This window comes from Hirundo rustica, chromosome 7 (genome assembly GCF_015227805.2).
Source record: "Hirundo rustica isolate bHirRus1 chromosome 7, bHirRus1.pri.v3, whole genome shotgun sequence".
Lineage (NCBI taxonomy): Eukaryota > Metazoa > Chordata > Aves > Passeriformes > Hirundinidae > Hirundo > Hirundo rustica.
In genome coordinates, this window is record NC_053456.1 from 33,362,956 (window position 1) to 33,390,419 (window position 27,464).

The 27,464-nt window shown below is 41.5% G+C and overlaps 1 protein-coding gene across 39 annotated transcripts in view; it reads left to right on the forward strand.

The window, feature by feature from the left end:
- MAP2 (microtubule associated protein 2) overlaps positions 1-27,464 on the forward strand; it is a 245,669-nt gene that overhangs the window by 50,308 nt on the left and 167,897 nt on the right. For 36 of the 39 annotated variants that reach the window (XM_040069916.2, XM_040069957.2, XM_040069958.2 and 33 more), the window contains one exon: positions 10,226-10,284. The gene's annotated coding sequence lies outside the window, so the exon portion shown is untranslated. Of the gene's footprint in view, positions 1-10,225; positions 10,285-14,519; positions 14,566-27,464 lie in introns of those variants that run through there. The other 3 variants (XM_058421362.1, XM_058421360.1, XM_058421359.1) reach the window with 3 other exon arrangements.

Consider the following 27,464-nt stretch of genomic DNA (forward strand, 5'->3'; position numbering starts at 1 on the left):
GAGTCTGAGGTCTTTATAGCTATGCAGTGTTACCTGTAGGGCTTTAGCACAGTCATTTTGCCTATCTATTGCACACATCCCGTGTCTGCCTGAGGACCATGGATGGCAGGGCTTCATTGCAGTCAGCTGATGGGGAAAGCAATTTTTGTATTGAACTATGAGTGCTTATATCTTGAGTTTTGTAAGGTGGGTGAGGTGTCAGGGCTAAGCAGAGAAGAGAAATCATGGAGTTCTTGTGCCTTATCTATTGGATGATGGTACCCCTCGACTGTTACTGCAAGTGTTACAGCACTTGGCTTTACATCTTCCTCGGGACTTCTGGAAGCATTAGAAAAGAAGTGCTGACAAGGACAAAAGTAGCTGGCCTTACACCAGCATACTGCTAATATTTAAGTGGTGTAGAGGAAAGGGGTTTGAGGATTGCAAGAAGATAGTGGGAAATCAGAGGAAAATGTGCAGAGCAGCCTGCTGAGAGGGGAATGCTGAGGGAGAAGTCTTGGAATAGTGTGGTTTGTCTGGTGGATGATGACAAGTACTTGAGCACTGACTGTTCTAGCTAAAGACAGCTGATTTTAAGCACTGACATAAAGTGAACACCCATATCAAGGTTACCTGAGAGCATATGTGCTTCCTGATGTATTCCATGTTTTTATGGAGGGGGCATAATTTCTACAGTATTCCTGGGGTCTGTGGTCTGTGTGTCTGGGTAGGATCTCACACTTAACACGTGAAGGAAAGAAGTGGGGAAAAATCCTAACACTTGGACAGAAGAGCCTGTACTTATTTGCTCTGTTTAGTTTTCAGTTTGGCACCCTGAAGGTTCTTGACTGCATGTCCTAGAGGGTGTATGCCTCAATTTGTCTTTACCAAAAGTGTCCAGCTCCCCAAAGCCATTGTATGTGTCACTAATGTAATTCAAGAAAACTGGCCAAAGCATAATAGTAGGAATTGATTTGTCTGCTGAAAGATTGCAAAAGGCTGCAAGTAAAAAGGGAATGGTGAAAGGGAGGAAAAGTGTAAAAGCCAGTATAGTGCAGATAGAAACTGAAAATTGGGTGATGTGACTTACCAGTAAGAAGAGCAAATTCTTGTCTGAAGAAGTGCAAGCTCACTGTATATAGCAGAGAAGAATTAGCTTCAAGTGTAGAAGGAGCAGTGAGACTGCAGAGTCATTACATCATATTTTCTGCAGCTCCCATGATTTCTGAGCTCTATTCAGCAGAGTAAGCTCCTGGAGACAGACTGAGCAGCAGAATGGTACCCCCGGTGCAAATGTCCAGTCCAAATAGTCAGCAGGAGAGTTTTCAGCCCTTGTAGTGTGAGGTGTAGGTGCCTAACTTCAGGGACTGGTACAGTACCTAGGAAGTGGTTTATGCTTGCAGTGTGCTCTTGCAGCTTATTGGTTTACCATACCTCTGTGAACCACGTGCAGGTAATTCTGCTTGTGGTTTGACATTGATGCTTCTGAGGAAATTGCAGACACTAGGCTTTGCATAGAAAGGATTTGGCATCCGAAGTCCATTTCTGGTTGTGCTGTCCTCTGCATTGCTCTGTTAATGATCTTACTGGCGCTTTTTGAAACCTGTAATTAGAGTGGGCTCTTTGATTGATGGGAACCAGCATTAAAGGATTAATGAGTAGAACTGAATATTTTGTGATCCTTGAAGTGTCAACATCAGCATGCATCGGCACATTGCTGATTAGCTTGATTTAGTCATTGGCAGCCAGCACAAGGCTTTTTCCTGAGGTAGTGTGCACGTCAGCCACTGCAGAGGGACTCGGTGTCAGTTACTATGCTGTAGGATTTTTAAAAAAAAAAAAAAAAAAAAAGAAATCTGTGCCTCCATGCCTTTCCCGTATCAATTGACACAGCAGAAGGCTAAAATCAGTGGTGCTCTTGGTTTCATCTCAGAGTGGAAGTGGTAATTCTCATTCAGTGGCAGTCTTGTGCTTGTCAGAGCCAATGTTCAGAAAACAATTGTAGAACCTACTATAGTTGAATAGCATGTTTAATTTTTAATATATTTGCTCTTTAGATGTTTGTGTCCTGATTAACTTTCCATTTCCACTCAATTTCCATTCTTATCTTCTTTAAAAAAAATAGTTTACAGAGTTACTCTGTGTGTGTGTGTGTGTATATATATATATATATATATACACATACATGCAATAGCCTCCATCCATCCATCTATGCACACCCAAATACTGAGGACCAGAACTTGTGCAGCTTATAAACAGTCTGCTCTTGTTCATATGGATCCTGAATATGATGACTTCACGTGGCCTCTGCTTGTGTGGTTAGGTTAACATGGCACGCTCTGCCCGACACCTTCCCCGTCTTAAACCAACACGTTGTTTAGAATTTTGACAAGTGTATTCTGATTTATTTAATGCTGCAGCTGTACTTGCCTGCTTTCCTTGTATCTTTTGGGAAAAAAAAAATAGGCTGTCAAAGAGAGTATTCCAGAAGCAAAAAGTGTTATGGAAATGTTGCATGGGATCCCTTCATCCCTGTGCTTGGTATATCTTGATTTTACTAGTGGTTATGTGATAAGACCTACTGAGGTTAGTAGGGCTATTTAAGTGGTGGAGGGATTATTTTCAAAAATTACATCATCTTGGTGTGCCAGAGCCCAGTTTCCCTTTTTTGCTCATAGAATAGTTTCCACAGTGGCCAGCTTAGGGCTATTGGAGCAGTTTTCTGAGTATCTGCTTTGAGTGACCAGACCCTATTAAATCAAACTCCGCATTTTGAAAGCTCCTTGAATCTTTGAAAACATCTATTTTGAAAAAAAAAGCTTAAGATGAATTATATATGTAGCATTTTGAAATGTACCTAGACAAGCTCAGTGCCTATAATTACAGTGTTCCAATCCTGAATAGAGGGTTTCAAAAGAAGATAACATTCAAAGCTACTCATTAATTGTGTTACTGAGTGTCAGCCCTTTTAATAAAAGAAAAAGTGCATACTTCCTTCAGCAAAATACAAATACAATAGAGGTAATGTCACTTCCCAAGGAAGGATTATTTAGAACTAGTGATGCTTGTGCCTGCTAACGGAAAGTTGAGAAATCTGTAAAATATGGGGTTTCTAAGCCAGATTTGAATGAATTTGCCATTGTTACTTGTAATGGAGGTCTCACTGGTACTAGGAGTTCTTGCCTTCCCCTATTAACCTTTTGAGTGGGTACTGTTAATGTGCTGTTTCTGTGATGCCACTTTCTTTCGTATATGGTCTAGGAGGCCACCAAGCACTCTGTATTTATATATTTTATGCAGAATTTAAACACTCTATTTACTTAAAAAGTTTTAAAATGAGTTCTAAGTTCTGTACACTTCCACATGTGTTTCTGGTGTGGCTGTAGAAATACACTGAGTGCTCGTCAGCCCTTGCAGCTCAGACAGTAACTCTTTTGTCATGTTGCAGCACAAAATGTTACAGAGATTCTTAATGCACTCGACCTCAGTCACATCAGATGATGTATCACAGACCAAAAAAAGGCTGTTAAAGGGACCTTTTAACATTGCTGAGTCAAATGGCTCATTTCAGGAAACACTGGAAAAACGGATATCTGTGCAGTCTTTGTTGGCAGCATTCTGCATACATATTACCAAGCATTCTTTAATTATGGGATCACATTATTTCTCGTTTCTGCAGAACTCCTGCCTTATTAAGCGCATGTTCCTCCATTTGGGAACAGCCACTCAGCCTTTTTGCTTTTCTCCTGTATTTTCAGAGCACATCTTAATTCTTTCTGTTTTCTGCAAACTGTGCAAGACTGCCCTGAAAATACTGACTTTTCTGTATCAGTCATTCTTATATTATCTTGCGTTTAGGAATTCATATTTCCAAGCCCTGCAGTGAATGGATGGGAGGATGAATGGATGTTTTCCACCTTCTGCTGTAGAGGTGGAAAAAATCATTTGAAGTCCAAGTAACTTTACCTGTAGGTATCCAGTGGAAGCTGCTTGGGGTCACTGTGGAGTTGTCAGCACTCTGCTCTGGCCCTCTGTGAGTAATGTGGGCATGAAGAAGGGGGTTGGTTCCCAGAACCTGGCTGGGGATGAAACAGTTGTCTAAACTGTGCATCAGGAAACTGAGTTTAAACTGCTCAGAAAAGTTAATTTAACTTTCTTTCCTGGGATGGCAGAGTCTTTTTACTTTTTTCAAGGTTCATGTATCATCAACCTATTTGGGTATTAAAAGCCTAGGTTACCACAAATTGAATTGATTTGTTATCTAATTAAAATAAGTTTCCCCAAAGTAATCCTTCATGAATGTGACACGTAAACACTTCAGAAGAACTCTTATAGATTTTTGATATGAATGCCTTAAATCGAGCTTGATTTTTAGAAGTGTCACTCTTCTCTGTGTTATTGAAGCTTTGTATTTTATTCTTTGATTTGCTGTTTGTTGAAAGGAAGCTGCCTATGGTGGTATTGAAAGAGGGCTTTTTTAACTATTAAACCTTAACTAGTGCCACTCCTAGACTTTTCAAAGCTGCCATGAGCCTGTTTGGTGAGAACTCTTAGCATCAGCTGAGACTGCACTGGATGTCATCTGATTTGAGGTCTGTAAATACTTCCAAAGATTTTATGGGGAACTTGCAATACACAATTTCTCTTTGCCTCACTAACCCTTCTGTAACTGGGATAACTAATCCTTTGCTGTATGGTACTAGAACTGGGGAGGTGAAGATTATAGGCTAGAAGGTGTTTGGACATTAAAATAGTAGGAGGCTGTAAAGGGGAAGGGAGACTGTTCATTTAGTACTTCCTCTTGAAAAGTTGTGATTGGCAGGGCTAAGTGTGGTGATGTGGTTGGAAAGTGGTGGTCAGTGGTGAAGCTCCAATTGACTTTGTGGGCTCAGGACCACATGTGAGAGTAACAGAAGAAATGCTTGAGGATTTTTTTAGGAACAAGTAAATTCTCAGCAAAAGAAAGCAAAGCTACTTCTCAAGCGTATTTTCATCACTACGGAGAAAAGAAGAACTCAGTTTGTGGTTTCCTGACACAAGTCTCCAAGATGGATCCTTAACTCCTGTGAACTGGTGGTATTTCCTGGAATTTTGTTAGAGCTGTACTGATCTGTCTTAGCTAGGAATCAGGCCTTTGAGTATGAAATCTGAAAAGTTTCAGGCAATTGTTTTCCTCACAGAAGGCTTCTGACCATGTTAACTCTTAACGCTGTTGATTCCAATAATTTGAAAAATGTTAAGAGCAGATAAAAAAGGGATATGGTTTAATGTTACTTGTAATTGGATAAACTGAATTAACTCCTGGAAATCAGAACTGCTATGAGGAAGACATTGTCTGTGAATGAGAATGGGGAGCAATTAAAGATTTGCAGGCACATACTAACAGAAGTACCTTGTCACGAGGATAAAGGAATTACTTGAATAGGAGCGATGGTAATAAGACTGATCTCTCTTGAAAGTCGGGGTTTTTTATTTGTTACATATTTTCTTGCACTGTTGGTGCCCTTGCAGTGTTTTGAATTGCACCCTTGAAAATGTGTTCAAACATCAAAAGAAATGGATAACAGGATCATCTAGAAAACCAAACAGAAGCTCTGAGGCTCTTTTACTGCAGAAATACCAATAGCGCCCGGTGTACTTTTTTGTGTGAATTCCTGTCCCTGAAACTGGCAGTTTAAAGTTGAAAGGCTATGTGCTCCTGGAAAACTAGGCTCTCGGCTTCCATTAAAAGCGTTGAATGCATATCTGCTCCTTTTTTTGCACTTCAGGGAAGGTGCCCTAGAGATCTGTGATGCTACTGCCTCTTCAGTTCTAAGCCACAGAATCTCTCATGTGTAAACAATCTCAAATGTTCTGGGGTTTTTAGAACTTATTAAACTTTCCATTTCGCTAGAAGTGGTAAGAGGGGCTATCAAAAAGTACCATAGCAGATGAGGAATGGTCTTAGGTCAGTTAAAGTGAGCAGTGAAATTTCTGACTTTTTAAGGAAATGGAAGATTATTCTGTTCTTCCTTCACACAGACTGCGGTGAGCAGGCTGCTGAACCAGTGGGCTTCAAATGTGAATCCCAGTCCAAGCTGAATGGGCTTTCAGGGCCAAGGCCTTCAAGAGTGCAGCCACAGCTCCTGCAGCTCAGCTTCATTGCCTGCAGGCGGGTGAACAACCAAAATCTTGGACCATCCATTATCTTCAGTGAGCAGAGCAAAGAACGGTAAATGCACAGGGCTGGAAGAAATTGCAAGAGATACAATGCAGATCTTTGTTATGCCAGCAGGTTCCCTGAGATATCTCCATCCTGTTTACCTGGTTCTTTTTGACTGTCCAGTGAAGGCAACTGACAGCTTCAGAGGGTTCCTAATTTAGTTAGATTACCCTAAATCGCCTTTGCAAGTCTTTCAGACATGTTGAACAACTGCTGGCTTTGTACTTTGTAGGATTATCTCCTGGGCTAAGGCATGTCTGTGTGTCAGACAACAGTTAACAGTATGAGGTTGATGGCTCTGACATAACAGCTCTGGAGAGCCTGTTAGGAACCACCTCTGCAGTGGCAGCTGAATATTCAATTGTTCCCTTTGCTGTTACTGTGGGGTGTGACTTGCCTCCACCTAAGAGCCAGCACAGCAGAGAGGAATGTGGGCTTGTACTCCAGCTCTGGCTGAGCAGTGTTGTGTGCCTGGGCTCAGCCTGTTGGGTCTCAAATAAGATGGTGGTGGATGAAGCTCTATGTGGAAACATTTCCTTTTTGCTGCAACACTTCGGATCAGTGACTTCCATGGCATTGATTTTAGATGATTTGAATGTGATTAAATACTCATAAACTCTCTCAGCTCAGTGTTTTTTTCTGTCTGCTCACACAAAGTATTGCAAGAAAGTGAGCCTCAGGCTCCCTAACTCTAACCCCAACCCCCTGAGCACACATTCAACTGCCCCCCCCCAATGAGTACAGGATATATGTGCTGTCGTTTTCCAGTAAATATTCTATATTCTAACAGAAGGCTGGGTCAGACCAGTTTGTTTTGGTTGGTTCTTTACAGTAGATTTGCTGATGTGGGCCATCTGTCTTTCATGTATTTACAACTAATTCACAGTTTGTTTTGGGAGTCTTGAGTTAAGCTGACAGGTCTCCAGTTCCCTGTGTGGTTATCATTCTCTTTGCTTTTTATGGTGGTTGGTGGTTCTGTGCTTGCTTTTAGGCAGTGCTTCAGATCTTCCCTCATTTCCTGTGAGTTCACATTGTCATTTATTAGTGTGTGGTTGGTTTCAGTCTGTTGGTTGGGGTTTTTTTTTTTAATGATAAAAAATTTTTGGTAAGATTTCATCTGCTTAAGTTGACCTTCTTACATTAATCCCTTCTTTAAACATATTTTTTTGGGCAGCACTGCAGTCAGTTGATGTCCCACCTTTGTTTTACCATAAAATAGTTTTTATCTGTATTTTTATTCCGCCTCTAGCACTTTTTTGCACTTTTTTGGTCTCTTATGAAGCCTTACTGACCTGCGTGGAGTCGCTTAAAATCTGTCTTTTTTTTTTTTCTTTGAGATTCACTGGACGTAATCTCCTGTACTTGTTTCTTCCTTATATTTGCATGGTTGATGTTATCATTTTGTGATCACCATTACGTAATCTGTCTTCCACCTTCATTTCCAAACAGTTTCTCCCTTTTAGCCAAACTAGCTCCATATTCTGAAGTGAACCGTCTCCAGGTTGTTGGAAGATGTATCTAGTTACGCCAATGAATTTTTTGGACAATCTCAGCTTTTGGGGCAGGTGTATATTGAAAGACGGAAAATAATGGACAACTTTATTTTCCTGTCAGATGTTACTGGAGGACAGTTAGTGAAAGACTTTGGTAACCAGAGCTGTCATTGTGACTCCTTGCAGGAACACCAGCTTCACAGAAAAGCTGACAGCATTAGCAAATGCCACTGTAGTTACAGAGAAGGGGTAGATAGTTTTGTTCAGTGTAGACTTTAAAGACAGCTCCTGATTTTATCATCCAGCAAGTATTCAGAAGTTAAAATGCCAACATGTTGCAGTGCTAATCTTGTTTTCTCTGAGTCAAGCAGTTGGCATGGTATTTTAGTAGTAGTCTTTTCCAGAATATGTCCCCTGTTCACCACAGGCTGCATGAGTCAGGGCTGTGATTTGGAAAATCTTGATGTTTTTAAAGTGGAGTTAACAGAGTGTAACAGTAGCAGGAGTATAAATGGGCATCTGATTGGTGTTTTATGGCCATTTTAGCAACAAGTCTGTTTCCCTTTTATTATGACCAGATAGTAGGATGAGTCTGGAGTCCCTAAAGAGTAAATGATTGTGGACCAAGCTGTAAAAATGCTGGAAATTCTGCTTTCTGGAGGTGCCAGGGTTGTGTGCTTGTCCATCATTTGCTCATCAGAAACTTGAGAAAAGGGATCCTGCTTGTTCCTGTATTCTTCCTTGTCTTTGGTTTGGATATGAACTGAGAGCTCCTCAGAGATTGGAGGCTGCTGAAGAGGGGAATATTATATATGAGTTGTTACATGATTGTGTTTTGCTGACCATTACCAACAGTGTCTGGACGAGTAGCATCTTCCTAGAGAATGCTCAGTCTTTGGTGCCTGACTCTGCACCTGGAGCGGTACCTTAGACAAATGTCATTTAGTAAGTCTAACTGGCTTACAGCTGATTTTCTTCTTAGACATACGGAATTAACCAAAGATAATAAGATCCACGCCTCGCCGGTATATTGTAAGAACTGACTTTTCATTTGCTGGTGTGGAAAGGAAGGGAGAAGTAGTTGAGCTTGACTTCCCTTCTTCTGTTCTCCTGGTTACGCCTCCATCTTCATCCTCAGTTATGACAACAGTGTGCTGTAGAGACTTAAGCCTTTTCTGCGTTCTGAAAGTTGCCCCATGTTTAAAAGGAGGGAGGGGTGGGGTCCTTGCTTTCGGCTCATGATTTAGCTGCTGCTTCCTGTTAACTTTGGCAAGACATTGAATCTCTCCTTCTGTACCTTTCTGTGAAAGTAAATGTTTTCCTCTCTAGCTTTGGTAAAGTCAGAGATGAGACTCCCATTGCTTTCAGTGACAACCCCTATATGCTTATGTCTACAGGGAGGCATAGCAAAGTTCACTAAAAGTACAAGGTGCTTTTATTCCTGCTAACATTTATCTTCTCCCAGTCTTTCCCCTGTGAAGCAATGAGTATCTTAAATAGCTTTGTCCAGCTGTGAGTTTTGTTACCCACATTTTGGCAGAAGTTAATTCTGCATGTAGGGTTCATGCTGATTGAAGATGATAGACTGAATAATGGTCCATTTGTTGTGTCTTGACTTGAAGCTGGGCTGGGAAATCTATGCTTCTTCCTTCTTGAGCAATTCAATGCAATTGGTAAATACCAACAATTTGCAGTTTATAGGTGCTTCTCCCTTACGTAGCCATTCCCAGGATTTGCAAAGCAGTAATTAGTCCTTGTTTATGCCATCGTGATGATATTATACTCATTGTAAGATATGGTTAGTAACTCAAGCACAAGGTAGTTAGGGACATGCCCAGGGTCCTGCAGTAAAACAGCTGTAGCAGCAGAGAATTCTTCTCTGTGACTGCTCCACAGCACTTCGCTGTTGCAGGTTTTCTGTGGTACATGATTCCATGTTATCTGATACTGAATTAATCGGTCCTGTCAGTCTGGTCTGCAGCTTGTAAGCACATCATTTGTTACTGTGCAGTGTAACTGTGGGATTCCTGGCAACAAGGAAGCTTTTGGCAAATTAACTTGTATTATCTACATTGTTTGTTTGCTGACTCCTTGTACTTAGGGCTGTTGCTGTCTTTTCTAATTTTTGGCAAATCGTCCCCAGTGAATCTAGATACATGAAACATCTTCTGCCTTCAGATCATCTTCTTTCTGTAAAGAAGGAAGGCATTTAATTGTTTCTATGAAACTCTGATTCTAACAGACACCATAGTGTAGCCTGTGCTTCAGAGGAATCAGCTTTTCCATGGATATCCACTTTATACAAAAATAGGCGTTCTGAAGGCCTGGGCTCTTTGGTAAGACATGGCCTGATGTAAACTATAATGGCAAGAGATGTTCTAGTCACCAAAAAAGAGCATTTGGTGTAACCTTGCACATGTTACTAAAAGCAGAGAAGGAAGGCATTTTGTTATTAACATGTTGCAATTCATGAGTCTTTAAGTAATATAATAAAATTAAAGCTTTTCCTTTTAACAGCTGCCACTAACTGAGAGCTTTTGTTTTGTTTCAGATTGTGGAAACCTGAAATAAAATATCCTGTGACTGACAAGGTGACAACACCACCACAAGGTGGGTCTTCTGTTTTTGTTGGTCTCATCTCAATCATTCCAGGGCTCATCCTGACTTTACTGGGATGAATTGCCAAATGAATCTCTGGGGCTTGTTCAAACAAACCCAAATAGTTTTACAGGACTCCTCCTGTGCCTGCATGTACATGAGTTATGTATTGTAATGGTGTTTTAAACAAAGAAAATACATACTTTTTTTGTGCTGTACAGTGAAGGTGTTTTTGGCACAGAGGTGGAAACAAGTGAAAGTAGAAACACATTGGGGTTTTTGCCAATTTTTTTGTGCAGACATCTTTTCTGTAGGAAATGTCCTCTTGTCGTTGTGAGTTGAGCTATCCAAAAGCTGCTGCTGCTGAGCAGAAGCGCTGCAAGTTGAATCTGTGACATGGCATTTTTTTCTTTTCACACTTCAAATTTAGAGTTCACAGTTAGTAAAAAAAGTTCCTTGCAAAATGTGCTGATTGCTTATGTGTTAGTCACCACATGCTCACCTTGTCTGAACATTTGTCGCTCTGTTTTGTTGAAATGTTTTATTGAGGCTGTTTATGGGACGTGCAGATTTGCAACATAGCCCAGACACAAAGAGCTGCTGATCCCAGGATTTCTCACTTGCACCCCTGGTATTATCTGTTCAGAGGGGAGTTCGAGTAATGAGTGAAGACAGCTTTTATTTATTAGAACAACTCAAATGAAAAACAGCACAAAGAGAGCTGGTAAATAACATTTTCACCTTATCCATTGGTTATTGGAAGAAGAATTAATCAGTCATTCCTCTTCCAAGAAAAGTTAAGTTTTCAAGCACCAGGTTTATCTGGTGACACTGCACAGTCATGATGAAGTTGGATTTTGTTCTCAGGTTCGTTTTTTTCCTTTTCTGTAGGTGTTCTTGTCTGTCTTCTTTACAGGGTGGAGTATGGAGTAAAAACAGAGACGGGTCAGCTAGTATCTGTGTGCTGGGGGTGGTTTCTGGTCACAACATTGCAGGTCATAGTTTTTTCCTTTGTGTGGAGGCATGAGTCTTTCTGGAGCATGTGTCCACAGCCAGAGAGTGAGCGGTGATATTTCAGTGCAACAATCTCTCTGCTGGGTATTTTGGAGTGCTTCTTGTCACCAGCTCTGAGATACTGCATTAAAATAGCTGTGACGGGCTGCAGCGCAGATGTTCCAGTTGTACTCCTCAAGATGTTTTAAAATATTGCCACAGTCATGCAAGCCTCCTCTCTTGCAGTGAGAGAATCAGGCGAGATGTAAGAATTTATCAGCAAGGCTCCTGTTGTCATTGTTCTTGAGTGGAAACTGCCAGGGGCCCTGCTCATGGTATTAATCCTTATCCAGTGAGGTCTAGCTTTGATTTCAGTGAGTACATGAGGTTTCTTTTATCTGCTCCTTGTCAGCCTCTGCATGTCATTGAACTTGCATCGTTAGGCAAAAAGTTAAATGGTCACAAAGAGATAGGTCTTTCAAAGCTGTCGTAGGGCCAAATCCAAAAAACTTTAATAGGAAGGAGCGATTGAGGATGTGAGCTAAAAGTGAGACAAAGCTGTTTGGTGGGTGCTCTTTGCAAAGAGCAGCAGGGAAGTTGAGGAGAGTTCATTCTGCATTTCACTTCACTGGTTCTGGTCTGTGTTTCAGTAGTCTTTGTGGCAGGGTTTGAATGTAATATCTGTTCTTACCAAAGACTTAGCACAGTTGATGCATATAACCAGGAAATTCAGAGCAGGCTGGTGAAGTTCAGCTGAAAGGGGTAGGTAAGCTCCTATCTGCTCACAGAATTCAGTAGTAATGCAATTCTAGTGCCTAGAATATTGGTACTTTCAGCTGCATTTCAGCTGCTCAGTTAATCAATAGAAGCTGTGTTCTTGCATAAATGGGGAGCAAAAGACCTTCCTGTAATTAAATAATCAGTGGTCTAAATCTCATTTTATTAAGCTGAACACACAGTACAGATTAAGGAATGGTCCTGCACCAAGGCTGTTTAAACACATCAAACTTTTTCAATTTTATTAAGTTTTGTTCTTCTCTTTCTGTCTTCTCCATGTGAATCTAAGGCACATGCAGGTGATGCTCATTTCTCTTTTTTGTCTTGATAATCTTCCTTATAACCCTCTCTTAGGCTTGTACACAACCCATATAATGGCACAGAGAAGCTCTTCACCTGTTTATTGGTCTCACTCTGTTGCATCGCTTTCTGAACTGCCCCAAAGCACTTTATTTGCTCATCAGACAGCAGTTTATCTTGCACAAAGGAATGAAGGCAAGACTGTTTGTCTCAGGCTTGTCTCTGCAAGCTCAGGCATGTATTGAACATAAATATTACCTAATTTTTCATGCTTGAAGAGTAATAAACCCCCAGTCCTCAGAAGAAAACATTAAATGTAAGCAGAACTTTTGTGTTTTACTGAGAACCTGGGGGGGAAAAAAAAAAAAGGCAGCAAAAAGGTGGTTGGTTTTTTTTTTTTTTTATCAGTATATTTTGCAGGAACACTATAAGTGCATGTAATGGTACCAAAGCTTGTACTTATTCATGGTCAATTTCTCTGTTGTATGAACAAAAAACAGAAGAGAATTTTATCAAGAGCCTGAAGACCTGCATTGCCTAGCCTAACATTAGGCCCTTGTATGTCATTACTGCTTGTAAGATGTGTGCTTACCCTGCTCACCTCTTGCTGGGAGCAGAGACTGTAGATGAGCATCTCAGGAAGCTGGGACAGTCATGTGTGATTGAGCCATTTTCTGAAGAACCTCTCTCTTTCCATTGAATCTAGAAGAAGAGTATAGAATATGTAGAAAGAAAGGAGTGGGGTGGTGTTCTTAGAAGCCCTATAAGCAGACAGAGCTAGCTGAACATTTGCCTTTATGTTGTCTTTAAAAGATACAAGAAATGGCATCATCATTTACACTGTGGAGTCTTCTGTACTTCTGTCTCTAAATTGCTGCTCTTCTGGGCTGTTTTTCTTGTACAAGTGATCTGCAGTAGCCTTGCAAATAAAAAATTGTAATAAGGCACCTGATCTCTTGGAGAAATCTAAGTTTCATTCTACAAGGATATGCTGGTTCTCTAGTTCCCAGTGGAAGGTTATGCACCTCAAGTTGTTTTGCAGAGCTGCTCATGTGTACACGCCATTACCATTCTCTCCTACTCTACTGCTAGGAACAGAAAGTGTAAAGGGATTCAGCAGTTCAAATTGCTCCCACAGAGGAGGTTCCTGAGGAAAGCAATGCCACTTGTGGTACAGGGGAGTGAGAATAGTCCACATGGTCAAACAGCAGGATGTTATCCTTGGGCCCTACTTCTTTCCCTGTGACAGGTTTTCTATATGATATTCTCCTTGTGCTAAAATTAAAGAAAAAGAAAAGAGAAAGCCAGACCTACCTGTTGAAGGCATTGACATTACATCCAACATCCTTTGGAGAGACTCTCTTTGAGAGAGAATCATGTGAGACAGAAGCTATTTAGACTAAGCCTTGACTATGTTGAAGTCATAAGTAACTTGAGCTTGCCCCAAAAAGACCTACCAGCTTTCCAATTGATTGGAAGTGCTCCACGTCTTGTTGTTCCAAGTTCTTCTCTTGTAAGAAGGAGCCCTGCAGTGGGGCGTGGAGCAGAGGGAGAGAGAGTTCCTCCACCAGTTCTCCTCTGGCATTTTCCACCTGCAGCGCTTTGCTGGGATGTGTAGTGTGCTGTCTTGCACTCTCAGTGGGCAGTCCTGTTAGACCAGGACAGTGGGAGAGCTGTGATCCATCCACTGTGCTGCTGAGTTAGAAAAACACGTGATCTGGGCTGCATCTAGCAGTTCAGGATGGAGGCCATCAAACTGTGACATCAACCAGCCCTGCCTTGTGGCCTTGCAGAACTGTGTGATGATCCCTATGCTCATAGGTGGAAAAGCAGGAAAGATGTTGGTGTGTTGTCTTCTCCCCCAGAAGCTTGTGGGTATGATGGGGACCAGGGGAGCCCTAAGTCCTGTATCAGGGAGGAAAAAGGTGGAAGATGCTGAATGAAGGTGGTGGCTGTAGAATTTTTGCAGACAAACCAGTTGGCACCCATGACTCTGAATCAGGTGTGCTTGTAGTATGAAGTCTAACAGACCAGATTTCTTGTAGGAGAAGGGAACACAGGTGACTTTGCCCCTGATAAGTAACAGCTGTGTTAATCGCCTAATACAGCCTCACCCTGATGAGTCACAGCTGTATCCAATAAAGGTAAGTGTGATAAAAGGTTAGCTGGTGAGGGGAGGAACATGAAGAAGAAGGACCCTGAGGAGAGAATTCCTGCTGTGAGGTCAGTCTGGGTGTGCAGTCAGAGCCTGTTGTTGAAACCTGCAGTCACAGACTAGCTGGGTAAAAGCCTGCAGTCAGAGTCTGGTGGGAAATAACCAGCAGTCAGAGGCTGCCAGGGAAACCTACAGTAGGAGCTTGCTGCAGCCAGGGTCAGTGAATGGTTGGAGTCAGGATGGCTGAGCTGTAAAGAGGAATAAACCAGGGCCCTTTTCATGCTGTGATAAACAAGAAGTCTGTGTCTGGGCTCATTTCTGCTCTCTAACAAGAGGCCTGCTGCAAAAATTTCTCATTGTCGTGGTGGCACTACCGAAGTCATTGCAAGTATGTTGTTACTGCACAGCAGCAGAACTGGGTTGTTGGTTTAGATCTCTTTCAGGTGCATCTGGGCATTTGGGTTACATGTCCAAACTCCACTTGCTCAAATAATCTGAAGCCTGAGATTGTGAATGTACAGAAATAGGTGTTCTTTTAAGGGCCACTTTTCATTCTCTGAGATTATGTATGATGTATGAAGATGCAGTTTTCTGAGTAATAACAAATGTCTGGGTTACCATTCCACCAAACACCTGATGTGAAAACCAGAGGCTATCAAAATGTTTATTTAGGAAGTATCTGAGGAAGCTGTTCTTTTTGATGCCAGCAGCTTCTGAGTGCTAGTTAGTTAACCAAGTAAATGTTTGTGGGTTGTTTTTTACTGGCTAATTCCACTGCCAGCAGTGTCTTCAGAAAAGAAAAAAGCCCCAAGAAAAATGGAAGGAACAGGTGGTGCACAACTTCTTTTTTAAAAGGAAACAGCATATTGTAGAACTGCAAGCATCTGCTTCTACTTAGTGCTTAGGCTTCAGACACTCTGAGATGCCATTCATTTATGTGGAATAAGTTGCTATACTACCTCGTAGGCCCTTACAATACTTTTTAACCATATTTTATTCAGTGGGACAAAACTACATTACCACATTCCTTACTACCTCCTGCATATCATACCAGGAGGCTTGAAGGCAACCGGATAAACAGTTTTGATTGGATCCTTCTCAGATCACAAAGTAGGAGTTTTACTTTTGACTTCAATAGGAGTAGGAGCCAGACCTTGTTTGTGATGTGCAGTAGTGACATCTTCTGAGACAGTCTTGGAGAAATATTACGCCCTTTAATTCTAACCTGAAAGGCTTAAATTAAGCAGGACAAGTCTCTTTGGAGCTAGAAAACATATTTTATGAGGTTATTTGATACAGCAGGAAAAATAGATAAGTTTGCAGGTGAATGGTGAAGACCTGGATAAAAGTTGTTATTCCTGAAAGGTTTTTCAGTGTGTGTTTTTTCTCCCTGTCCCCCAGGTGTAGGAGATACTGTCTTTATCTACAAGATTTGCTTCACTTATAGCCTTCAAAAATAGTGGCTGTAATGCCTTTACATCTTCAGTGTCTTATAATTAGCGAGGGGAGAACATTTCAGTGTGTGCAGCACTCAGAGGCAGAAGCTCTTCTGTTGCTTAGAACCCCAACTCATAACCTGTTCATAGATTTTTATCTCTATTTCTAATGTCTTCACAGATTTCTGGACACATTACCACTTAACAACTGGTATGTCAAAAATCTTTCTTCCATAAAGTCACTTATTTTTTTTTTTTTCTTTTGTTCCTATGGGTACCAGTAATAACAGAAGCAGGGTTAAAGCTACTCAGTCTGATAGGGCTATCTGTATGTCTCACTGCAGCCCTTCCTAAAGGCAATGTCAGACTTTCTGGTGGCTGGGTCTGTAAGAGAAAAGGGTTGACATCCTGAGGAAAAAGAGATTACAGTCATAGGAAGAATCAGTTATTTTTCTTCACTTCTTAAATGCTGCAGGCCTAAACATGCCTCATCATCTATAAAGATAATACAGTTTTTCCTTTTGTGTTGCTTCTCACCTTGGAAGCATATGGTATTAATGGAAAGCCATTCACCAAATTCTTGATTTTCAGGCTTTGAAAGCTGGACTGTAGAATTCACTTCATTTATCTGAGCAATGTATCAAGACAGAAGTTACTGACTTTAAAACTTACATGTGAAAACCCAACCGGTTTTGCTTGGAACTGATTTTCCTTTTTACTATTATAATACAGTGTGTGTATCTATATGTTAAAATATTTATAAATAATATAATATATTATTTGGTTATTTTGTTCTATGAATGAAACACGTAACACTTTTAAGAATACACAAGTCATACATCCTGTGTTACATATCTGGATATTTTTGTGTAGCTGAAATAACTTCGTCAAGTTTATAATTCCTAGGCTGTTAAGACTAGTGTCTCAAATCCTGATAAAATCAAGTCAACTCTACTCTTCTAGGGGACCCAATTATGTTTTGATTCTCATCAAAAAAGAGAAAAATATTCCTTTAGACATCTGTGTCTCTGTTGTCCATATTTACCCACTGCTGGCACATGGGGCTCCTTATGCTTTGCTGTGTTTCTCTGTCACATAGGTTTGTAATCCAAATGCTGTAAAGTGTGGAGCTTTACATTGCCAGACATTGATACAAATGCACTTTTCTCACACTTCATTGTTGTGGTTGCTTTGAGCTGAGCTTCCAAAGACCCATCTTCTGAATACAAGTCAATGGGAATGGTATGGCTAAAAGCGTGAAAGCATCAATCCTTAGTTTTTAAGTGCATTCCTAGGAAATATTTAGTTGTGGTATGGAACTGTAGGCAAGAACTCAAATGGTTCATGTGCTTTTGATAGAGCTGTCTCACTCAGACCGTTCTTCCTAAATATTTGAATCAGAATCTCAGAGACAGGGGAAATTCAATGCATCACAATGGTGCTGCATTTGAAAGCCAGAGTTTTATAAGCTGCTGTTAACTATTTTTTCTTTGAGGTGCCTGCTGAACTAAATAGTGAGCTTTCTATAGAAAAGATTATGGAAATGTGTGTAATGGAGTTAGGAGCCAGGTGTGTGGTAAAGATATGTGTGGTTGAATATTTACATTTGGGAAAGGCTTTTGGACCTGGTTTGGAAAAACACCAGTCAGGAAGTAGTGTCTGCATGCAAAATTCTTTCTATGGAGGTAGGATGGGAGGTGAATGTAAACATGCAGGAGTCACAAATGAGTTTGAACTCATCCAAGACTATGGGTAGAGGGAAGCCCCTGTTCTCCAGTGGTGTGCAGTGTATGGCTCTGTGTCTTTGCTCACCTTGTGAAGAGGAGGCTAGGTTTAGCAGCCAGAAAAATGCCGTGTTAGTCTTTTGTGCAGGTATTTTGTTCCAGAGTTGGGGCAGTGAAGAAAGAGCGTTCTTGGAGATCCAGTCCTGAAGTACGGTGTCTCCATTCGGAGACTCCATTAGTGTTTCCAGTTTGCATCTGAGGAAATGAGGAATGTTAAGATATTAATGTTATCTGCAGGCAATAAGTAGGCAAGTCTGTGACCCAGCTGGGATCAGATTTCATTCTCCTGAGCCTCATGCAGTGCTTTGTTGTTTCTTCCACCAAAGTGGCTTTTCCTGCTGTACGTCTTAATTAGCAGCTTATCCTGATCTAACAACTGAGCAATAGCTTCATAGTGCAAACAATAACAGTATGGGCCGATATGTGTATAAAATTGTATTTTGTTTCTAATTAGAGCAGGGGTGCATGCCTCTGAGACACTTGATAATGTGCTCAGAAGGAGAAAATGTGGACTCCAACCCATCAAATAGGAAACTATTGCTTGGGATGAAAAGCTGATGCTTTTTTCAGGCAAATTCAAAGGCAGATTTCATATGTGGGCTGTGGGAGCTGAGCTAGAAAGCTTGGACTTTTAATTACAATTCTGACTGATTCTGCCAGTGTTTTGTATTGACAGCTATGCATTTTCATAATAAGCATAGTAGAAGATAAGGATTGCTGTACTTAAGCTCTTCATGTCAGAATGCAATTGTGCATGTTGTATTTGTGCTGGAAGGCTTGAAGCAACAGGGCCAGATGCTTATTTATTTCTGAAATTGCTTAGGTCCATTGATTTCAAAAGACTTGCACCCACATGCAGTTACAGACAGCAAAACCAGGCTCTCAGAAATACCCCATGAAAATATCGAACAACATCTGTAGCATAGCAACAGGTAGGCCTTTATGCCTTTTTAATTTACAACTGGTCTTGAACGTCGGCAGTAATAGTGAGCATATGATGGAGAGTTTGCTTTCTTTTTGGTCAGGTTGGTCAAATTGTTTGGAAGTGTAATACTGACTAAGTTTAAAGCAGCCAGATATGGTAGTGGTATAAGGACTCATCTTTGAGGAACCTCATCTTTGGCTCAGTGCTAAGGTTTGGGAAGACATCACACATCAGCATGACTCCATGATTCCTGCTTGCTTTCCATGGCATTAACCTATCCCCTGTGTTAAGTTTGGCCTTCCTGATTCCATTAGAAACTGTGCCAACAGGGTCTGGCATGTTTCCTCCCAGGCAGCACAGTTGTGTGCTGCATGGGCAGCAGAAGGCTCAGGGTTCCATTCCATGGCAGGTTCTTTCTGGGAATGAAGAAAAAGTGTCTTTCATGCCCAGCAGAGAAGGTGGTGCTGGAACTGGGAGAATGGTTGGGGGCCGTGAGCAGGCAATTAAGTATTCCTTGGGACCAGCGTCTCTGCTTCTGATAATTAGCACTGAGACCTGAGACCAGTGTGGCACCTGGTGATGTGGCTGCTTTTTGTATGTTGTCAGGTGTCTCAGGGGCTTATGCAAATAAATAATTTAAGAAAACTAATTAACTTAAATCAAACCATTCTGGAAAGAATATCACCAGATTCTGTGCCAGCCAGACACCTGAAAGACATAGTATATTTACACAGATGTAGCAAGTGTGTTTTCTACAGTATCTTTTGTGTTTTTTACATTATTTGCCTTTAATTTCTTCGGGGGCAGAGTGGGAAATGGCGTGAGTGTCGTAACTATGTCGTATAGTAATACAACCAGAAGAAACAGAAAAAAGCCTTCTGTGTGTCTCCTATACCTTGCAATTTGTTAGGTGTCCATGTGCTGACAGAACAAGATGAGAAATTGCTTTCAGTGCTCATCTGTTACCATGTGAGGTAGGAAGGAGCAAGTATCACAAAAGTACTGTAGTGCAAGAACTTGGCTTTTTTGTTTCTGCTCATTGTGGGCATTTCCCTCTCTTTGTTTAAAATGGTTTTCTGGTGTCCCAGTAAATAGACAAAACTGATTCTGTTTTCATAGGTGCAGTACCGGGGAGAGCACCTTACATGTATTTCAGAACAAAATCTAGGGCTGAGTTTGAAGTGTTTAATCTGGTCCTACAGCATTGCTAATCATTACCTAAGAATAGAATAACTTGGTTCAGGGAAATGCTGTAAGCTATTCATGCCTGTGGGAAAATATTGCTTTCACTGTGTTCTTTGGGGCAACTGCAGTCATTTGAAGGAAAAGAGGTTACAAAAGTGTGTTTTGCTGCATGTCAGCTGAAGCAGCTCTTGGTTTTCTTGGCTATTGTACAGATGCAAAACCTTCCATTCAGGAAGATGATAAAACCAAATGTGCAAACAGAAGTAGCTTGCCAGTCATCCTACCCAGTTCCATGCTCAGGTTTGGTGGATGAACTCAAACTGCCTGAGTGCTTGTGTTACTGCTGGCTGGAAAGGCCAGAGAGCAGTCAAAAGAGAAACAGGAGATGCCCAGACCCTGCTGGTGGGGGGACAGCACCCCCAGAGTTAAGCTGTTCTGTATCATGTGGTTGCAGTGAAGGCAGCAGGTGTAAAGATGGGTGGGTCTTGCAGCCTGTTTGCTGAGGCAAGAAGGTTGGTATTCAGCTGAGCCATAGGTGGAGAGGGTTCTGAGTTGGAGGAGACCTGTGGGTTTCATGGAGAATGTGCCGTTTAGACCCTGCAGGTTGCCTGGATAAGCAGTGTGGTAGGTAATTTCTTTTGAAGTAGGGTCAAAGTCTGGTATTTTTTAGCTAGAAGTCACGAGCAGGATGTTGGTTTCCTTTATGCTGACTTCACTCACCCTTCCTCCATGAGATATCATGGCTGTGGAAAGACCTGGCTGGCACAAGGGGGCTGCTCTTGTGTTTGGAACCATTTCCTGTATTTCTCATTGAGAAGATGAGTTTTGAAGATGCAAACCCTCCTCGTTGGGGGCAGTATTCATAGGATGGAGCATAGATGCTGCCTACTGATGTAGATAATGCAGTCTTTTTAGGCAGCTAAGGAATGAAGCTCAGGCTGAAGGTTACCCAGGTCTGCTCAAGGTTACAGAGTATATTTGCAGGAGAAGCAATCTGCACCTCATCTTTAGAATTAGTGTCAATGCAGAAGAGAGTAGGCAAGCCTCAAATAACTTTATTGTGGTTATGAATCGTGTATGTGGGCACAGCGACTGTGATTTGTGGTTTCAGGGCATTTTTAAAGTGCATGACTTTGTGGATGAAACTTGCTCTTGCAAAGGAGTTAAAAAAAAAAAAAAAAGAGAAAGACATTTAGATTAAGTGAAATGACTGAGACTTGGACCAGAAGATTTAAAAAAAGCAGTAGGGTATTTTTCTGTATTAAACGTCAGTTTAGAGTCTCTGAGCAGGAAAGCCTAAGATAAACTTTACAGGTCTGGAAATATTGCTGGCCTGTCCACAAATCCTGTGGTTTCCTTGTCGCACAGAGCCCTTTGTAGCTGTTGCAGGGGCTGGCATTTTGCAGAGCCTTCTATCAGTGGGCAACATGATCCAACCCTGCAGCCTGGTCAGTGCAGGGGGAACCCTCTCTGTGAGGTTAAGGGGCAGTCAGTGCCGCCTTCTCAGTCAGGGCAGAGTAGACCCTGCCCTGCCCCTATTAGACTGTGTCTGCCTTCATCAGGCAGCAGGATTTACTCCCTGATTATCTATATACAGCAGCTGGAAGTTGGAATTTAGGTGTAAGTTCAGTAACAGCATGTATGGAACCAGAAGGGCATAGAGAAATGTGGTGAAAGTCTGAGATTTGTGTTTGCAGGTGCAGACATAATGAAGGGGGGGACGTAAGCCCACAGAGTGTTTTTCATACCAACTTTCACAAGGGCAGCAGATCTCAGAAGGCTGTTTTCTACCCTATGAGTCTGGAAATAGACACTCTGGTGCGGGGCATAAGCAAAAATGATGCTGTGTTAATAAAAGTGTTTGGGACCTGGTCTGGTCGCATTGCTCTGGGTCTGTTTTCCAGGCAGATTGAACAAAATATTTTAGCTGTGAAATCCTGAGAAACAGCCGGTAAAATGTCAGTGCTTGCATTTCTAGAAGGGCTATTTTCTTTAGCTCTGATTGATTGTCTCTGCAATGCTACTTAGTTTTGAAGGTTTGTGTGTATTCGGTGTATCTCAATATATATGCCAGTTGACTCTTTGCATGGGAGCTGTCACATTCTCACCTTGACTTAAAGCTGTCTTTAATCCTCCTGTTTAAATCTTGCCCTCCTCTGGAGATGTCTTCTGATTTCCCCTTGATTAACGATTATTGCTGCAGATCCTCTTCTCCACCAGTGAGCAGTGGACCAGGGTGCATTGCTGAGTTGTTGGGAAATGGTCTCTGCTCCTGCCCACATACACATCTTGTGTTTGAGACGCACATTTATACGCATTTTATACGGCACTGCGTCTTTCCACAGAGCCCCTGTGGTTGTGTGTCTCGTCTTGGTCTCGTGTAATGTCATTGTGCTAGGTCATGCTTTTAAGCCACAGAGTTTCTGAGCGCTGATCGCAAATTGAAAAGGAAGGACTGCTTGGATTATCAGCAGGAAAACTGCAGAAGATAATGACCTTTCTTCTGCTCCTCAGGGCGAAGCAGAGATCCTTGGAGTGTTCTGCTTTGAAACAAGTCGGTAAATAGCAGGGACGTTTTGATCTATAAGGATAGCTGCTGAGGTCTTTGTAGGCTTCCTAGGTGCTGAAGGAGATGGAGTGGAAAAGATATTTCATAGAAATAAGAACATGGAAATAAAAGTCATGTAGAGATGTAGAAATATCTTATTCAGGCAGAATAACAAAATCTAGGAAAGTTAGGCCAAATGAAGCGGTGCAGGTGAAAATGTTGCCTGAGTGCAGAGGACAGGCTGTGACTTTTTACCATGATGAGGTTAGATTGGGGATGGTGTGAGCTGCAGGGAAAGCAGCAGCTAGGAAATAAAACTGGCCAAAAGGTCAATGCTCAGAGCCAGGTAAATGAGCCATGCCATAGGGCAGGGGCAGTGCCAGAGCTCCCTGGAGATGTGGTTGCAGAGGTGATTCATTCTGGTGTTGTCCTTGACAAGGAGAATAGGGCTGACAATGACTGGCTGTGCCTTATGTGCTAGCTTGAATTCATAGGACTTTGATGTGATGAAGTTAGTACACTGTGGTCTGCCCATAAATGATGCCTTGAGAGGCCACCTAGAACAGAGGCTAGACAGTGTTAAAGGAATAAAGTAGGTATTTATTAAAAACGCCTTCAAAGGATGCACCTTGGGCAGTACAAGAGCCTGGCTAGGGCTACACCCAAGATGGACAGTGGGTCACAATTTTTCACACTTTTATAAGTTTTGGTCCATTTACGTGTTGGGGTTAATTGGCCAATTAGAGCTTCAGGTTATGAGGTCCCATGCTCCCAGTTTGCTCTCCTCAATTCGTTGTTTGCACTTTTTGGGCCTGAAGCTGCAACGGTGTCCTTGGTTCTCAGGCTGGAAAAGGATTGTTTTGTCTAACTACACTGTGAGGAGAACTTGCTGACATTTTATATAAATTCAGAATTACATCCTAATGCAGTACAAAATCTGGAAAATATGAAAGTTAAAACTTAGGGCATCATAAAGAGTTGGTAAAAAAACTTCAGGGTTCTGTCATGACCATCTCTTTCTTGCAGTTTTCATACTTTGCCGTACTCTGAAGCTGTGTAGGGTACAGGAGGCAACTTACCTCCCCAGGTGAGGGGGAGTCTAGCAGACACAAGCATTGTGGGGGCCTGGGGGAGCCCCTGACTTGCCTCTTGATGAGCAGGGTGTAAAATTGTTTTAAGGACTCTTCAATGGAGAGAGACACTATGTTCAGCCCCATATTTTATATGAGCATGTCTTCATGTAGTGTGAACAGTGTTGGTTTCTGATATTAAATGCTACTGGTGAATAAAGGGAGAGACAGTGTCTTACACATCTTGAACTTTAATTTGGCTTCTAGTAAACAAAACTTCCAGATGTCCTTTTCTGTTTGCTGGCTGTTGGAAGATGGATTTCTGTTATCAAACATGAGAATGACCTGAATATTTTTCCTGAGCATTCAATATCGATTTCATGACAAGTACTTGAAAGTACACAGTTCTGCATGTTGCGGGATACTTCTTTGAAACTTTTTTCTTTTAAAATAACAAGTGGAACAAGATAGTTGCTACAGTGCTAGAGGAGCAGTTGTTGCATGATTGTATTATGAAGGGTCTAAACTAGGCCTAAAAATTACCTTAAAGCCTAACTTCTGAATTACTGTGATTTTTGACTATTACATAATTCTGAGAGTGAGCACCAGGAGGTGACCACGCCACCACATATCTCTGCATCCAGGCAGGGAGTCCAACCAACTCACCTACACTTCCTAGACCAGATGTTTGATGTCTTGCATGTTTGAATTTGCAGTTTCATAGAACTTCTTCTCCAGACCAGTCCTTGCTTATGGTCTAGATTTTGGCCTTCACACCCATGTCTGCAGCCCAGCAAACTTCTGTAATTTAGCACTGCTGCAGGTCCCTCACCGTTGTGCTGACTTCATGAGAGCCAAACTCTGCTGCAGCATCAGATTTGCAGGACAGCAGTGGGAGTGTTAGAGGGAAAAAGTAGTTCATATGTGTGTGGGGAGCAGAATATGGTCCTTAACAAGTACAGAAAGAGGTGCTGGGGATGGGGGAGTTACTGAGTTCCTAGAAAAGCTGGTGAATGGCTTTTCCAGCAATGACGATTTAGAGCCACATAATGGAAACAGCAGAACCAGCCAGAAAAATTGTCTCAGTGAGGCCACAGAAGCTCAGCAAGTGGTAGAAAAAAGGTCCTAGATTTTCTTGTTCTTTGTTAGTGTGGTATCAGGATTGATTCTAAGTTTGCTGTGCATGTGTATATGTATCTGTGACCATGACTGGCTTTGAACACTGCGATGCAGAGCACAGTGTAATATCTCTGAATCTTGGTCCTGTGGCCAGCAGAAAGGGTGAGTGGGTTTCAGGCAGGCTGTGCTCCAAGCCCAGTTTTGCTACTGATTTCCTGGGTGACCTCAAAGCAGTGTAACAATATATTTAACATGGTGCAGTACTATGCAGCAAGTCTGCTGTCCTTAGATGTGCATTGGTAGTGTTGCTGTTGGAAAACTGGTTTCATAAACAAAAGCAAGCTTTCAGAGAGAAGCTGGCATAATTTGAGAGAAGCCTACGGTTTATTATATGTAGAGCACTGAGGAGCAACTAGTAAAATCTGCTTGAAATCCTGGCCAGTTGATACAGCCAAATTGTCCTTATCATTGCGCATCACAAAAGCTCTTTGGGAGGAGATTTAGCTGTTTGTTCATTCATGACTTAGACCAACAACAACACCCTGCAATAGCAGCCACATTTGTGCAAACATTTCCTCATTCTGTGACGAAAGCACTCGTATTGGCAAGTTAGGAAACTTTTGTATTAAAAGGCTTTGCCTGTAGCTGTGGACTTGGTTAAGTAATATGCTATTAAGCTCAATTAGAGTGGTACAGTGAAAATAGATGTAATACTTCTGCAAGGAAAGAGCATGTAATGACCTGAATGAATGAGGTGTTGTGAATATTGCTCCCTTACATGAATAGAGCCATTGAAGTCAGGGGCTCTGCTCCTCTGTTTCACGGTGTTTCTGTTACTGTTTGTTGACTTTCTTTTGATGCCTTATGTTGACTGGAACGTTTTAATGTTTTTATTTTAAAACTCAGTAACTGAAACTGGCTAATGCAAATGAACAAAGTGGACAAAGCATGTTCTGGAATTCTTTATGCTTTGCTGGTATGGACTAGAAAGAGACATCTTCTCCATTTTTTCCCAGCTATATAAGATTGCAAGTTAGGTTATCCTGTGATAGCATGCCTTTTGGAGTGAGTGTAAAACCATCCTGTCCCTGCATGATCCATGTAATATGTGGGGAAAAAAAAAAAAAAAAAATCTATCTATTAACTGATGAGGACAATTTCCTGTAAGCCAGTTCTTGTGGTCTCTGGTCTCCAGCCAGATCTATTTTTACTGCCTTTTTTTTTTTTTTTCCCCTCCTCTCTAGTTTATTTTTCCTTAAGAAGAAAGAAATGTCTGTTTGGCAGGTTACTATCATGACTCTTACATGCAGACAGGCTACAGTTCCAAAAGGCACCAACAAAGCCCTGGAGGTAGTATATATTAAAGAATTAAAGCTTTTGAGCCACGTCAGAAGGTCAGCATCAGTGCATGAGAGCAGAAGAGAGTGAACAGTTGCTCGTTATCATTGTTGAGCTAAGGCCAGGTCCAAGTAATTCAGTATTACTGTAGCCAAAAGTGTTTTGTTCCTGACATTGCCAAGACTTAGGCTGATGTCACCTAAGGATCTAGGAGTAAGTAGTTGCAGTAGCAAGCCTGAAAATTCATCTGACTAGTAAATAATGCTGAGGAGACGAACACTGAGAGTGCAAGAGGAGTCCAGCACTGTCCAGCCTAGTGTTAGTGAAGGAGGTCTGAATTTATGGAGACAGTGAGCAAATGAAATGGGATCCAAGTAAAAGCACAGGAGGGTAGAGTTGTGAGAGGGGAGTAATTTAGAACAGTCATTTTCCATTAATTTAACTGAAAATCCTGGCTGCAGCTATAGAAATGTGCTGCAAATCATGTGTGTATTTAAAACCAATCTCAGTCTGTTTGAACTTTTTTTCCCAACACTTAGGAATCTGTGATTCTTTCAAAAGACAGTTAACATCAAGCAGGAGAGTGAGTTGGAGATGAGTCTATGATGATAGAAATAGGGCTTGAAAGGCATTCTGAGATCCAGGTTCTTAGGATTGCCATAGGAGAAAGGCAGGGCAATGCTGTGACTGTTACTGTTTCATAGATGATAGTGTCAGCTTTGGATGATGCTACATAGTTATCATTTTTCCCCCTCAACTTTGTAAATCTTATTTCTGGACTGGATCAAGAAAGCTGCATGTTCTGCAAGCAAAAAGCCAGAAACACGCAATGTACACACGGGGCAAAGGCTGAGTTTCCTACTAAAGGAACAGTGTATGTTGGTGTTTGCAAAAAGGTGCCCTGCTTGGTACCTGCAATAAGGTGATTAGATATTTAATTAGGAAGGGGAGTATACCTACTTTCCCATAGGTAGTAATAACTGACAAAAGACATGGAGGACTTAGCCTCAGGAGTAATTTGGGATCTGAAATACAGTTTGTACAAGTGAGATCTAGCAGTAGTTGGATTTTCCTCCTGTTACCTTTGTGTGTTGAATGCTTGTTGGTTGTGTGTTTTAAATGTTAACCTGGCTACTCTAGGATGAGCACATCTGGTCCTCTGATCTTGGAAATGGGAAGTATTTGAAAAATTGCCTTTAGGTTTCTCCTGTGGTTTCTGGATACTGATCTTAGATCAGTCACTGTGACACTTGTTAGTTTACAGTGAACAAATGCTTTTGTATGTTTTTAAGAAATAGATTATATTCAGAAAAGCATGTGCTGCAATGACCTTTTGTAAAATAAGATGTTGGCAGATTTTTTTGTGCTACAATGACAACAAATCATTGTTGGCAGATTTGAGAGAAGGTGTGACTTCTGCCCTCTTGTCAAGGTGCCACTATTGCTTTGGAACATTGCTGGGGAGAGGGGTTTCTGGTCTTCATTGGACACAGCTGCACCTTCACAGCAATAGCATTGGGCTGCCATTTTGTTGCAGGAAATGATCTGGTTATTGCATGTTG